Raw genomic sequence first — 15,936 nt, 5'->3', positions numbered from 1 at the left:
AAAATGATACTTGCTTTTTTGCAACACTGTTGACTCCTATTTAGCTTGTGATCCACTATGACCCCCAGATCCCTTTCCACAGCACTCCTTCCTAGGCAGTCATTTCCCATTTTGTATTTGTGCAACTGATTGTTCCTTCCTAAATGAAGTACTTTGGATTTGTCCTTATTGAATTTCATCCTGTTTACTTCAGACCATTTCTCCAGTTTGTCCAGATCATTTTAAATTTCAGTTCTATCCTCCAAAGCACTTGCAACCCCTCCCAGCTTGGTATCACCCGCAAACTTGATAAGTGTAAGAGAGAGACTCTGCTGCTGGGAGGGTTTCACCATGTTTCAGAGGGTCACACCCTGGTGGGAGGGGGCTAGGCCTGTACTGGGATAAGGTCACTCTGTGCTTCACAGTGTGGCAGAACCTAGAGTGTCCATTAGCAGGCGAAAATTCTGGGAGGAATCAACATGTGGAAAGGACAAAAACCCTGTCTGAATTCTCTCACATTGCCCTTCTCGCCTTGGCAGGCTACAGAATAACGTCCACGTTTCGCTCCAGATCATCCCCTCCTCCCAGGGGGAAGGAAATGGCTGCAATGGAGCTGGCTCAGGTAAGGGATTCTCAGGGAGCTGGTGGTGGGTTCTGCTTGGAGGGAGAGAATCAGGAAATGTATAGGAGGGTGGGAGCCAGTAATGAGCTGCCAAAATATTAACAGGTTCCCTCCTCCTCACCTCACGAGGGGGTCATGCCCCATCCTACCCCCATGCTCCTTGACACCCCCGACCCATCCACCCTTTCCTGTCCCCTGACTGCCCCCTGCCACCCCATCAAACCCCTCCTCTCATTCTTGATGCCCCCCCAGAGCCTCTGCCCCATCCAACCACGCCTTCTCTCTGTCCCTGACTGCCCCCCAGCACCTCATCCAACCCCTGCTCCTTCCTGACTGCCCCCCGGGACCCTTGCTCGCAATCAATCCCCTTGTTCCCTGCCCTCTGACCGCCCTGACCCCTATCCACCCCCCCACAACCCACCGAACACCCCCTCCCTGCCCCCTTACCACACTGCCGGGGGCCAGGACCAGGTCCGCGACTGGGCCGCAGGACCCGACTCCCCGAGCCGGACTGGAGCCGCTCGGCTGGGACCGGTGCTGCAGGGCCCGAGCTGGACCAGGTCGGAGCCACTCGGCTGGGACCAGCCCGAGCCAGGGGTGCTTGGCCGGGACCCGGCTGGGACGCTCGGCCGGGGCCAGGGGGAACTATTAACTAAGGTTTGTAACCTGTCCTTTAAATCGGCTTCGGTAGCCAGTGACTGGAAGTTAGCTAATGTAACGCCAATATTTAAAAAGGGTTTTAGAGGTGAGCCCGGCAATTACAGACTGGTAAGTCTAACGTCGGTACCGGGCAAATTAGTCGAAACAATAGTTAAGAATAAAATTGTCAGACACATAGAAAAACATAAACTGTTGAGCAATAGTCAATATGGTTTCTGTAAAGGGAAATCATGTCTTACTAATCTATTAGAGTTCTTTGAAGGGGTCAACAAACATGTGGACAAGGGGGATCCAGTGGACATATTGTACTTAGATTTCCAGAAAGCCTTTGACAAGGTCCGTCACCAAAGGCTCTTACGTAAATTAAGCTGTCATGGGATAAAGGAAGATCCTTTCATGGACTGAGAACTGGTTAAAGGACAGGGAACAAAGGGTAGGAATTAATGGTAAATTCTCAGAATGGAGAGGGGTAACTAGTGGTGTTCCCCAAGGGTCAGTCCTAGGACCAATCCTATTCAATTTATTCATAACTGATCTGGAGAAAGGGGTAAACAGTGAGGTGGCAAAATTTGCAGATGATATTAAACTACTCAAGATAGTTAAGACCAAAGCAGATTGTGTAGAACTTCAAAAAGATCTCACAAAACTAAGTGATTGGGCAACAAAATGGCAAATAAAATTTAATGTGGATAAATGTAAAGTAATGCACATTGGAAAAAATAACCCCAACTGTACATACAATATGATGGGGGCTAATTTAGCTACAATGTGTCAGGAAAAAGATCTTGGAGTCATCATGGATAGTTCTCTGAAGATGTCCGCAGCGTGCAGAGGCAGTCAAAAAAGTAAACAGGATGTTAGGAATCATTAAAAAGGGGATAGAGAATAAGACTGAGAGTATATTATTGCCCTTATATAAATCCATGGTACGCCCACATCTCGAATACTGTGTACAGATGTGGTCTCCTCACCTCAAAAAAGATATTCTAGCACTAGAAAAGGTTCAGAAAGGGCAACTAAAATGATTAGGAGGTTGGAGAGGGTCCCATATGAGGAGAGATTAAAGAGGCTAGGTCTCTTCAGCTTGGAAAAGAGGAGACTAAGGGGGGATATGATAGAGGTATATAAAATCATGAGTGATGTTGAGAAAGTGGATAAGGAAAAGTTATTTACTTATTCCCATAATACAAGAACTAGGGGTCACCAAATGAAATTAATAGGCAGCAGGTTTAAAACAAATAAAGGAAGTTCTTCTTCACATGGCACAGTCAATTTGTGGAACTCCTTACCTGAGGAGGTTGTGAAGGCTGGACTATAGCAATGTTTAAAAGGGAACTGGATAACTTCATGGTGGCTAAGTCCATAAATGGCTATTAGCCAGGATGGGTAAGAATGGTGTCCCTAGCCTCTGTTCGTCAGAGGATGGAGATGGATGGCAGGAGAGAGATCACTTGATCATTGTCTGTTAGGTTCACTCCTCTGGGGCACCTGGCATTGGCCACTGTCGGTAGACAGATACTGGGCTGGATGGACCTTTGGTCTGACCCGGTACGGCCTTTCTTATGTTCTAGCCGCTCAGGTGGAACCGGACTGGGCAGCGCTCGTCTCCCCCGCCCCGCCCGGCTTACCTGCCTGCTGCTTTTTTCAGGCTTCCCATGAACATCTGATTCTTGGGAAGCAGGGAAGGGGGAGGAGAAGGAGGGCGGAGTGTTCAGAGGAGGAGCGGGACGTGAGCTGGGGCCGGGGGCAGGGTGGACAGCTGCCAGAGCTTTTGTTAAATTGAAAAGCTTTTTTAGAACCAGTTGTCCTGGAACAATCGGTTCTAAAAAGGCTTCTAAATTTAACAACCGGTTCATGCGACCCAGCTGGAGCTCACCACTGGTGGGAGCTGCTAGAGGTGGTGGGAGGCAGGAAATATCTTGGGTGGAGAAAGGAAGGGGACAGGATGTGACAAACCTGCTGAGACTTGTGTACTCTAGGGTGCGATGGGTTGTCACCCCACTGTGCCCTCTAACCCTCAAGCCGGGCTGGCCCTTCTCACACTGCTTTGCTGGAGATTCAGCCAGCCTCTCCAGGCCCTGTTATCACCCAACACGACAGCAGGTGGCGCCATGCAGCCAACTAAGCTACCTGAGTGCTTTACCTGAGCCACTCAAGGAGAGAGAGAAGACAACAGCCAATTTCCCAGCGATAAGTATTAGCAAACAGATCAAAGCAGATTACTTAGCAAACAACCAAAAACTCAAACCAAGCCTAACATACTAGATGGATAGAATTTGAATTAGCAATTTCTCACCCTGACTGATGCTACAAGCAGCCCACCAAGTTTCCATACACAAGCTAGAAATCCCTTTACCCTGGGACAGCACTTCCCCCAGTTCAGTCTTTGTTCCTCAGGTGCTTCCAGGAGTTCTCTTGTCTGGGGAATGAGGCCAAGAGATGATGTCACACCCCACCTTATGTAGCTTTTCCATATGGCAGGAACCCTTTTTTCTAAACTCAGTTCCCAGTCCAGTTTGTGGAAAAATACAGGTACCAAAATGAAGTTCATTGTCATGTGGTCTGGTCACATGCTCTAGCATGTCCTGCTGAGTCATAGCAGCCATAACTCATAGGCTGGTTGAAACATTCACAGGAAGGCTAAGCTCTTCCACAGTCCATTGTCTTTGTTGATGAGCCATGAACACTGTCTGGCTTCTTCATTGTTGTACCTGAAAGGCTCGTTGTGGGTGTTACCCAGAGTAAGCACATTTGAAAGACAGATACAGAGTCAATATCCATAACTTCAGATACAAACATGATCCATGCACACAGGTAGGATAATCATATTCAGCAAATCATAACTTTTCCAGTGACACCGCACATGACTCATCTTGTACAAAATGCCTCATGTCCTAATCATACTATAATCCTGCCACTATGCTGAATATGGGCTGTAGTGTCAGATAGGTCCTAATGTCAAGGCTCAAGTGCAGAGAATGAAACTTCCTGTCTTTGTGGAACAGGAAATAACCCTCTAGTCAGGACTGGGAAAACTTCCCAGACTCCCAGTGCTGAAGCCTGAAGCTACTGACACTTCATTAGTTACCCCCACCCCCAGTCTTTGTGGCAACTGCAAACGTTATCGGTGATGATTTTATATTCTCTTCCAGGTAATTGATAAGAATGTTAAATAGCACAGGGCCAAGATCCAATCCTTGTGGGAACCCCCTAGAAAGAAATCCACTCGACCATGGTTCCCCATTTACAATCATAGTTTTTAATCTATTTAATGTATGCCGTGTGTATTTTGTACCTTTCTAGTCAAAATATTGTGCTGAACCAACTCATATGCCTACATATATTACATCAGTACTATTAGCTGCAACCAAACTTTTGATCTCATCCAATAAGGATATCCAGTTAGTTTGACAGGATCTATTGTGTCTAAACTTTTTTAATGGGTACTAATTATATTACTCTCCTTTCTTTATTAATGAAATCCAGTATTGGCTGCTCCATTCTCTTGCCCAGTATCAATTTCAGACTGACACACTTATAATTAGCTGCGTCATCTCTTTTATACTTTTTAAATATTGGCACAGCATTAGCTTTATTCCAGTCTTCTGGAATTTCCCAAGTGTTCCAAGTCCTAATTAAAATCAACATTAACAGTCCACCACGCTCCTCCAGCAGGTCTTTCAAAACTCTAGTTATCTGGACCCACTGATTTAAAGACATCTGACTTTAATAGCTGCTGTTTAACATCCTCGTGAGTTACTTTTGGAATGGAAAGACTGTCAGCGTCAACGTCTTATGATATGAGTTACATCATCTGTTTTTCTACAAATCCAGGAGAGAAATATTTATTGAACATTTTACCTCTTCTGCATTATTTTGATGATTCTGCCATTTCCATCTAGTAATTTACCACTACCATTGTTAGGATTAATTTTGTACTTTTAAAAACTTCCTTCTTATTTTCATTGGTTGATCATTGATTTCTGATAGCTTCCCTTGCTAGCTTTCTACAATTCTGACCTTCTAACTTAGATTCTTTACTATTGACTTCCCCTTTCTTCCATATATTTTATGTGGAGAGTGTTGGGATTCCTACCAGGGAGCCACTAGCAGGGTCCAGAGACAGCCCCACCTCCTATATCTATCTCTGGCTAGTAGCTATGTAACAAATGTGAAGACCCTGCTTCCATCTGTCAGCTGGGAGACACAGAGGTTCTCTCTTTCCACCCTCTGATGCCTCCTGGCTGCTCTAAGCAAGGTGAGGTGGGACTCTGTTAACATGTGCCTCCCAGAGCTTCCATTCACCTGATGCTGCTGTTCTGTGAGTAGTGGGGTTGTGAGTGGGGCAGCAGGTCCTGAGTGTTGGACTCTTGCTCTTTCAGGGGCCGGTGACCTTCGAGGAGGTAGCTGTATATTTCACCAAGGAGGAATGGACTCTGCTGGACCCCACTCAGAGAGCCCTCCACAGGGATGTCATGCAGGAGAACTATGAGACGGTGACCTCACTGGGTAAGGAGTCCTGTCCCCTGGGTTATTAAAGCTGTGGGGTCTCTAAAGAACCTGAGCAGTAATAACTTTATTCATCATCCAAGTTTGACAAGTTTCTTTGCCCCCTTTTTTTCCTTATCTCCCATATACAAGCAGGCAGCAGGGAGGGAGGAGGTAATGAGAGATGAGGAGGGAACAGAAGAAGCTCCCAAGGTGTCGGGAGGTGATGCCAGCTGCCAGTAATGGGAAGAAGGAGAGGGGAGTGTGAAGGAAGGGCACCCAGGAAGTGGGCTGGGTGGGTCAGTGGGAGGGAGGAGAGGTTTGGGGATCTAGAGCTGTGGGGGATCCCAGACCTTTAACCCTGAATCCGTACCCAAACCTCAGGTAAATCCCAGACTTCAGCATAACCACTCTCACAAAGCCTCAACTTAATATAAGGCCCTGAACTGTAGCAAGCTTAAGCTACGTTTACTAAATCGAATCACTAAATCGACCAGGCTGGATCGATCTCAGAGTGTCAATCCCAGCTGTAGTGTCGACCTGCCCTTAATAACCCATTTATCTATGTTCACCTCCTTGCCCCTCCACGCATGTTCCAAGCTAATAAGCAATTCTCTGAGAATGACATCTTACCTCTAGTGAGTATGAAATTGCCCACAAGACGTGAGACTAGGTCATAGATTGTAAAATCAGGTCGGGGTCAAGAAGAGTGAGAGTTTGGAGAGAGTCTTGTCCCCCCTCTCCCCATCTGCAGCAGCCACAAGCTGTCTTCCCTCCCGGCTCCTTGGATCTCTGAGCCTGTCCCTCCTGAGGCTGCCTGGCCCAGTTCTTGTTTCTGACCTTCTCCTTTTCTGGAAGAATGAGAGGCTGTTGCTCCTGAATGTTAGTGTGTAATTCCCCAGCCTTCTCCTCCCACTGGGGGAGTTTAATTCTCCCTCCCGTTACCCCTGAGTCACTAGATTTCCTAATTCCCCAAAATGTGCTTTTGCGATGTCATAGTTCTGGGGTAGCGAAGCCTTTGACCTGCCTCCATGGTCTGCTCACGGAATGGCCCCTCAGGTATCAGGCCTCCAGCCAGCCCCTCTCTGTGGGCAGGGACCCACATGCCTCTCCTTTTTGACCAGGGTTTGAGGATTGCAGCTTGTCCTCCACTGTGTTCGCTGGACTAACGTCCAGTTCCTGTGCTTTGCTTTCTCTCCAGGGTCTGTGAGCAGTGTGTCTGAGATAGAGGTGGGACTTTTGGTGATACTTGTATGATGCCAATGCACACCTCAGTTTCCTGCTGTGATTGGTATTGCTATGATTCTAAAGAGCAGGAGACGTGAGGTGTTTTGTCATGTAGCTGTCATGGGGTGATATGAATGGGTCATTAAGGACTAGCTGGGAGTAACCTACATCAATGGAATACCCGACAGAGACAAGGGAATGATTGTCACCCAGGGCCGCCCAGAGGATTCAGGGGGCCTGGGGTCTTTGGCGCGTGTCCCCTTATCCGCTCTGACACCACCGAGCATTTACCCTGTGTCCCCCTTACCAGCTCTGATGCTGCAGAGCATTTATCCTGTGTCCCCTGTTCCTGTTCCCCCTCCTGTTTGACTCAGTTTATATAGTAATATGCTCAGCTATATCTTTGCTTAACCAATCATTGTATTGAAATTTAACTAACCAATCCTAACACATTGAAACATAATTCTCTAACCAATTGTATCCCACTACCCTAATTAACTTACACTTAGCAAAATTAGTTGTACAGCAGACAAAACCAGTTAGACAACCAGACTGATTAACATTGTAAAAGTGGTGGCCATAAAAATAAAACAATACAGAAATGAGGGTTTCACAACCACAAGCATTGAGAAGTGATTTCTTGCCAGACAGGCTGCTGTCAAACTAAGTTTTCTTTAACCATCTTAAGATCTGTTTCTTTATCTGGTGGTGATGGGCACTATCGGGACAGGATCATCTTTCTTACAGCCCAATAGCACCTTATTTCAGTGTGACTGGTTTGGGATGTGAGGGTGTGACCCTTCGCTTCCCAGGTTATGGCTGCCCCTGCTGCTTAGCCAAAGGCCTTAGCCTAAGAACAAGGCCTCAGACGGTCACAGTAAGAGAAGGCCCTTACAAATACAGACAGTGATTTTGATTCTTTGTTTTCGTACTCCTGTAACTAGCTAAGTGATACAAATGCCCCTAAGTTCTTAAACTATAGGCTTTACAGGCTGGCCTGAATATCTCTATTCTAACAGTGGGGTCTATCCCTTCCCCCATTCTGTGTCTGTCTTGTCTATTCATATTGTAAATTCTTCAGGGCATGGGCCATCTACTATTCTGTGTTTGTACTTCTCCTAGCACAATGGGGACCCACTGTTAGTTGGTCCTTAGGCAAGGTAATGAATATGATTTATAATCATAATAATTCTCCTGCCACTTTGAGCCAAGAAAGCTGGCCTTGGGATGTTACTGCTTAAAAATGAGCTGGGGGTTAAAACCATGGACTATTCTTTGTGACAAGTATCCCACAAATTCCACTGACCTCCCTGGTTTTCTTTGCCTGCAGTAGGGTTTCCAGTTTCCAAACCTGATGTGATCTCGCAGCTGGAACGAGGGGAAGAGCCGTGGGTCCCAGACCTCCAGGGCTCTGAGAAAGAAGTGCTTCCAAGAGCTGCCTGCACAGGTGAGTAATTGGTTAAACCAACTCAACAACTGTGTGGGAATGCAGGAAACATTTGGAATGCCCTACAAAGACCCTGTGAGCTCTCCAAGTTCAGGATTGTTCCCTGCAGATGTGGAATCATTATGGCAGATGTCACTCATGGCTTCCCTCCTATTCTGACTGACAACTGGCAGCAGGTCCCGCCCCGATTTCTCTTTCTCCTGAGTGTTCTCGTGAGATGCAGACCAAAACTGATCCCTTCCTCTCTCCTCTGGGGAAGGTTTTGGGGAAAATCAGTTCCTGATAGGTTTGATCTCTCCCACACATATTTTGGATTGTTCATCCCTTTTTCCATTCCTGTCTCTGCGATTTCCTTTCTCTCAGGTGCAGGTAGTGATCTATGTCTGGATTCTCTCTGTCTCCCATCAGGTGAAGGGATGGTGAGTCAGAATGAGGAGGAGAAACCCCATCAGGAAGATGCTGAGCAAGGAGAACCACATGGAACTTTATCAGGAAGATCCAAAGGGAATGTTTCCGGGAGTTATGCACTCCCAGAAAAAACAAAAGCCTGTGAGACTCAGCAGAGGCCAGAGGGAAACTTTAGTAGCCACTCAGACCTTATAACAAGCGACAGAATCAACTTTGAAGAGACACGCTACATGTTCCATGAGTGTGGGAAAAGCTTCAATCGGAGCTCTGCCCTTATCACACATCAGACAATCCACACAGGTGAGAAACCTTATGAACGCTCTGAGTGTGGGAAATGCTTCATCGATAGTTCAGCCCTCATCTCACATCAGCGAATCCACACAGGAGAAGCACCCCACAGATGCTCAGAGTGCGGGAAAATCTTTAGTAGGAGCTCTACCCTGAACACACATCTTAGAATCCACACAGGGGAGAAGCCCTACACATGCTCTGAGTGCGGGAAAAGCTTTAGTCACCGCTCTGCCCTTATCAGACATCAGAGAATCCACACAGGGGAGAAGCCCTACACATGCTCTGAGTGTGGGAAAAGCTTTAAGCAGAGCTCAAACCTTACCAAACATAGGAAAATCCACACAGGTGAGAAACCTTATGGATGCTCTGAGTGTGGGAAATGGTTCTTTAATCGTTCAGACCACTTCTTACATCACAAAATCTCACAGGTGAGAAGCCCTACACAAGCTCTGAGTGCGGGAAAAGCTTTAGTCAGAACTCACACCGTATCAGACATCAGATAATCCACACAGGGGAGACACTGTACACATGCTCTGAGTGTGGGAAAAGCTTCAAGCACAGCTCACATGTTGTCTCACATAGGAAAATCCACATGGGAGAGAGTGTGGGAAAAGCTCTGAGTGCACGAAAAGCTTCAATCAGAGCTCAAGCCTCATTAGACATCACAAAATCCACATGAGAGAGAATTGTAATAAATCCCTTGACTAGTGTTGGCCAAAAATGTTTTTTAAATAAATCACATTTGCTAATTCCCACATAGTGATTTTTGCACCATCTTCACCGTGGTGTCTCAGCTCCACCAGATCAGTTGCCTGCTTCTGCCTTTTGCAGCTCACCCTTCTTTGGGGTCAGTCCTGTGATCTTTTCTATCAACTCCTTTCCTTTTGAGTCACAGGAGTGTGTGTCCCTCCAGCCAGGAATGTTCATCCCTCCAGGTGGGGGGAGAGAGGTTTGATCCCAACAAGCTACACTGAGGCAAAAACTATCTGTGCCTGACAGCCACTAGGGCTGTACATGGCGTTGGTTGCTCAAGTTAGTGATCTTAATGTAAAAAATTGTAGTGCAGATGCAGCCCACGTGCAGGGGTTGGCATTAGCTTTCCCCTTGACCTGACCTAAACCCCATCACTTTCCCTAGTCTAAACAAACCCTGAGCATCATGGTTATACTGTTCCCCCATTTCACAGCAACTGTTAGTCATCGAGTTCTCCCTTGGGGAACAAATTGTTTCATTCCCAGTTGCTCTGATGTTGCTGCAGGTTGTGCTGGGGAGCAGATATTTTTATGATCAATTTCCGCACTTAAAATATATTGAACTATAACAAAGAGCAGGAACAGGGCAGGGATAGGGAAAAATGTCATTTCACCCGCTGTAACTACAGACGTAGTTCGGGTAAGACAGAGGGATTCCCTTATTCCCCATCACCATCCTCCTTCCATCCGTGCTAGAACCTAAGAATCCTTTTCCTTTCCCCCGTTGTGGGATAGGAGACTCCCAAAAGTGCTCCCTGGGCTATAGCACATGGCTAAGCTCAGAGAATAAACCCCAAATAGCCCCTGAGCTTTGCTTTTTGAATTCTGTGTTTCCGATTACTTCAAGCCGGGGCATTGTGATTATTTACCAGTTTCTCTAGCACTGTTCCTACCACTGTTTCTGTAACATATTTTGTTTTTTGTGGGACAGGGTTGTTATTCCTTTGCCTAACCCCAACCTCGAAGGCCAGGGGGTCTGTTTTCTCTGGCCCCTCCCCGCAGACAAATCTGACAGGGTTGAACCTGCCAGGAGCAAACAAAAAGCCCCATCGGTCACGCACACAAAGCAGATAGACACACACAAGACAGAGAAGAAACTGAATTATTTGAGCTATCAACATTTCCACTTTCCCACAGCATGTTAGTTCTGAAGGTTGTTTTAATTTGTTTATTTTCTTGGAACCAGAACTGGGGAAAGAGACATTGGAGTCAGTGGAATTACAGCAGGAAGGGATTAGTCTCATGATTCGTCACTAACCAAAGCCTTTGTGAACAGAGCGATAATGTTACTGAATGGTCTGGCTAACCCTGCAGTTAGAAACAATCAGCTCTATGGGTGTAAATTGACAGAGGCTCTGCTGCTGATCATGAAATAGCAGCTGTTTAAAGGTAATGTGCTTCTATTTCAATGCCTCTGGAAGTACAGAAAACAAAGATCTGTGTTAAAGGAAAGTTGCCATTTCTCAGAGCCCCAATTTCTGTTGTGTGTGTACAGGAAGGTTTGAATGTGTAGCAGGTAGTTTGCTAAAACTTAGCTATTTTATGTGTGTAACAGGCTCCTGCCCACCTCCAGCAGAGGTTTCAATCACATAGACTCATGGACTTTAAGGTCAGAAGGGACCATTATGATCATCTAGTCTGACCTCCTGCACAAAGCAGGCCACAGAATCCCACCCATCCACTTCTATAACAAACCCCTAACCTATGTCTGAGTTATTGAAATCTTCAAATTGTGGTTTGAAGACCTCAAGCTGCAGAGAATCCTCCAGCAAGTGACTCATGCCCCATGCTGCAGAGGAAGGCGAAAAACCTCCAGGGCCTCTGCCAATCTGCCCCGGAGGAAAATTCCTTCCTGACCCCAAATATGGTGATCAGCTAAACCCTGAGCATGTGAGCAAGACTCCCCCGCCAGCACCCAGGAAAGAATTCTCTGCCGTAACTCAGATCCCATCCCATCACAGACCACTGGGCATACTTACCTGCTGATAATCAAAGATCAATTGCTAAAATTAATTGCCAAAATTAGGCTATTCCATCATACCATCCCTTCCATAAACTTATCAAGCTTAGTCTTAAAGCCAGATATGTCTTTTGTCCCCACTACTCCCCTTGGAAGGCTGTTCCAGAACTTCACCCCTCTAATGGTTAGAAACCTTCGTCTAATTTCAAGTCTAAACTTCCTAGTGTCCAGTTTATACCCATTTGTTATTGTGTCCACATTGGTACTAAGCTTAAACAATTCCTCTCCCTCCCTAATATTAATCCCTCTGATATATTTATAAAGAGCAAGCATATCCCCCCTCCACCTTCTTTTGGTTAGGCTAAACAAACCAAGCTCTTTGAGTCTCCTTTCATATGACAGTTTTCCATTCCTCGGATCATCCTAGTAGCCTGTCTCTGAACCTGTTCCAGTTTGAATTCATCCTTCTTAAACATGGGAGACCAGAACTGCACACAGTATTCCAGATGAGGTCTCACCAGTGCCTTATATAATGGTACTAACACTTCCTTATCTTTGCTGGAAATACCTCGCCTGATGCATCCTAAAAATGCATTAGCTTTTTTAACGGCCATATCTTATTGGCGGCTCATAGTCATCCTGTGAACAACTAATACGCCCAGGTCCTTCTCCTCTGTTGCTTCCAACTGATGTGTCCCCAATTTATAACTAAAATTCTTATTATTAATCCCTAAATGCATGACCTTGCACTTTTCACTATTTAATTTCATCCTATTACTATTACTCCAGTTTACAAGGTCATCTAGATCTTCCTGTATGATATCCCGGTCCTTCTCTGTGTTACTGCCTCCCAGCTTTGTGTCATCTGCAAACTTTATTAGCACATTCCCGCTTTTTGTGCCAAGGTCAGTAATAAAAAGGTTAAATAAGATTGGCCCCAAAACAGATCCCTCTAGAACTCCACTAGTAACCTCCTTCCAGCCTGACAGTTCACCCTTCAGTACGACCTGTTGTAGTCTCCCCTTTAACCAGTTCCTTATCCACCTTTCAATTTTCATATTGATCCCCATCTTTTCCAATTTAACTAATAATTCCCCATGTGGAACCGTGTCAAATGCCTTACTGAAATTGAGGCAACTTACTGAATGTCACACAAATTAGTCCATCCCTCCCCATATTCAGTCTCTGACCGGAATGTTAGAACAAGGCAGAGAACTGGGAAAGTATCACAGTAGGAATACATTAAAAAGTGGGATTAATCAGAACTGGGATGCAGACAGAGCCTGTTCCAGAGCTGGTGAAGTGACAGGGACACACTCCCGCTAGTGCTGGCTCTGAAATAACAGCAGAAGCAGATCAAAGAGAATGAGCTCATGTGGGAGCTATGGGCAGCTGCCCTGTCAGTGCATCACTCACCTGGCAGGTGTTACACAAAACACAGCACTTCCCCCCACTGCCACCACTTCATTATACTGTCCATGGGGCTGTTTGTCCTGCAGGACTTTGATCTCTCCGGGTGGTCCATGGTAATTCATAAAAGAGCCATTAGGGGAGCAGGAGTCATCCCAATGGAAATCTCTCCACTTCTTTCTCAGTGTTACCTTCTTAGCCCTGGCTTTGGAGATGACATTAGCCTTACTCCTGTCTTGATTTTAGGTAGGATTTTGATCATCTTCTGGGGCTTGGCAGCTTAGAACTTTTGAGGGCTTTTCTCTGCCTTTTTGGTCCCCGCTGCAGTCAGTACATTCTAGACATGGGCATGGTGACCTTCCTGGGGATCTTGACAGCTTTAGCCAGCTTCTTGGTGGCTATTTTCCTGCTCAGAGCCACTGTCTTCTTCTCATGCCTTGTCCTGGGGGCCCAGCTGCTGGTTGAATGGGAAGGAGCCAAAGTGCTGGTGACTTTAGCCCGCACCACGTGGCCTTTGCTCGTCAGACTCCTGAACCCCAACTGGATGTGGTTCTTGTTCTGTACAACATAGCCCTGGAGAGGAGGGATCTGCAAATGTACATTCATATGATCCCTTTGTTTAATTGATGAAAACATAAACTAGACACTTAGAGGCTTGGAACTGATTTCAGCTGATGGACAGGTTTGCTAGGTTTTTATGCATTTGGACAGTGAAATGTTGAGTGTCACATTCATTTCAAGCATTCCCGTATAGTGGAGCTCCTGAACATAATGGAGAATGGACATGAAAATGTTTTCTCTTTTTTTAAAAAAAGAAAACAATAAGAGGCTTATTAGAGGGCACTTGGATTTGAAGCAAGGACCACTTGATCTGCAGTCAAACACTCTACCACTGAGCTATACCCCCATGAGAGCAGATACTTTCCCCATTGTAGCTGAAGCACATCAGTGATTCCAATAGCAGGGGCAGGTTCTCTCTGGGGCACAGAGATTTTTCGGGGAGTTGGTGGCTCCTTTCTTTCCTCACCCTGGAGTAAACTCAGCTTTTTACTCCATGGTACATGTTTTATGGACTAACAACAGCAGTTTGAAGAAAGAGGAGAGTGAATATCTCACTCTCAGGGCTGAGGGTGGCCACGTCCCCTCTGTCTGGCCATTGCCATTGCAGGAGATAAGGTTTCAATGGAGTTGAATGCCCTGGCTCAGACTAGAGACACAGAAAGGTTTTGCTGTTCCTTGAACAGCAAAGGAAATTGTGTCTGTATGTGAAACTGAGGAGGGACATGAAATGCCCACAGGGGGGCGCAATGCCCTAAGCTAAGGCAGGAGGGTGAAGGAATGGGGCTGAGGAATGACTGAAGTGGACTCACCTGGGATTGAAATGAAATGTGTCGGGCAGTGAGAAATGTGACATTAATTCAGATGCAGGGTTGAAGCTTCTTTAGCTGCTTGTAGAACTTGAACTTGGTTTCCCAGAAGGGAGAAGGGGAAAGTCTGGGGCGGCCTTTAGTCCCTGGCTGGAGCAGTGTATGAAAAAGGCTCCAGAGACGCGGTTGGCAATTACAGGCCACTGAGCCTAACGTCAGTACCAGGCACATTGGGTGGAATTGTAGAGCCCAATGATTAGACACATCAGTGAACGGAATTTGCTGGGTGTAGCGGGTGGTTACCTGCTCCTGCCCTGCAGGGCTTGAAGTGCCCAGGAGAGGGCTGGGGCTGGGGCAAGGAGCCTGGGCTGATTGGGGGAAGCAGGCTCAGCTGGGGCCATGCCCCAGTCAGGCCCAGCTGGCCCCTATAAGAGGCTGTGAGCCAGGAGCCCAGTCAGTCTCCCTCTGCTTGTAGCGAGAGAAGGGCCTCGCTGCAGGAACCTAAGCAAGACCCCTAGAGTGGGAGCAGGGCTGGGGAAGGGCCAGAGGAGCTGGGAGCTCTGGCCTGGAAAGCCCCAGGCTGCAGGCCTGACTATAGGCTGAATAGGTGCAGGGCTGCAATGGGGCAGCCCAGGGGGAAGCAGAGGCGGCAGGTCCAAACCCCTTTGCCTGTGATGAGTGGCTCATACTGCAGTCTGCCCCAGTGAATGGGGGCTGGATGGAGACTGGGCAGTAGCCAAGACTGAGGTGACGTGGGGATAGTGGGTGGGGGTTCCCCTGGGAGGGGGAGACCCAGAACTGGGGGGGTACTGCCAGGGGGTACTGCCAGGGTAAAAGGGGCACTGGGGTCCTGGGAGGAATGGGGCAAGCTGCAGTAAGGCAGATCACCAGCCTGCAGAGGGTGCTCTGACAGCTGGAGAGCTAATTCCCAAGACAACCAGCAGGAGGTGCTGCCGGGTGAGTCTGCCCCCGCTTACATTGGGGAAGAATGAACATCCTTTTTGTAAAGGAAAATCATGCCTCACGAATCTGCTATAATTCTTTGAGGGAGTCAACAAGCATGTGGATAAAGGTGATCCCGTGGATATAGTATACTTAGGTTTTCAGAAAACCTTTGACAAGGTCTCTCCCCAAAGGCTCTGAAGCAAAATGGGATAAGATGGAAGGTCCTCTCGGGGATAGGTAACTGGTTCAAAGGCAAGAAACAAAGAGTCTGACTAAGTGGTCAGTTTTCAGAATGGAGAGAGGTAAATAGTGGTGTCCCCCTGGGGTCTGTACTGGGACCAGCACTGTTCAACATACTCCTGAGTGATCTGGATAAAGGG

The 15,936-nt window shown here is 46.9% G+C and overlaps 1 long non-coding RNA gene and 1 other non-coding gene across 2 annotated transcripts; one reads left to right on the top strand and one right to left on the bottom strand.

Moving 5' to 3' along the window:
* The first annotated feature begins 539 nt into the window (after positions 1-539).
* LOC120381838 lies at positions 540-8,363 on the top strand. The gene is made up of 3 exons (XR_005588163.1): positions 540-601; positions 5,644-5,770; positions 8,307-8,363. It is a non-coding gene; the product is annotated as an uncharacterized LOC120381838 (long non-coding RNA).
* A 5,716-nt stretch (positions 8,364-14,079) lies between these two features.
* On the bottom strand, positions 14,080-14,151 carry TRNAC-GCA. Its single transcript has one exon. It is a non-coding gene; the product is annotated as a tRNA-Cys (tRNA).
* Positions 14,152-15,936: the final 1,785 nt, after the last annotated feature.

The sequence above is a fragment of the Mauremys reevesii genome, linkage group 14 (assembly GCF_016161935.1).
Source record: "Mauremys reevesii isolate NIE-2019 linkage group 14, ASM1616193v1, whole genome shotgun sequence".
NCBI lineage: Eukaryota > Metazoa > Chordata > Testudines > Geoemydidae > Mauremys > Mauremys reevesii.
The sequence above is the reverse complement of the archived record's forward strand: the minus strand, read 5'-3'. Positions and strand labels throughout refer to the sequence as shown.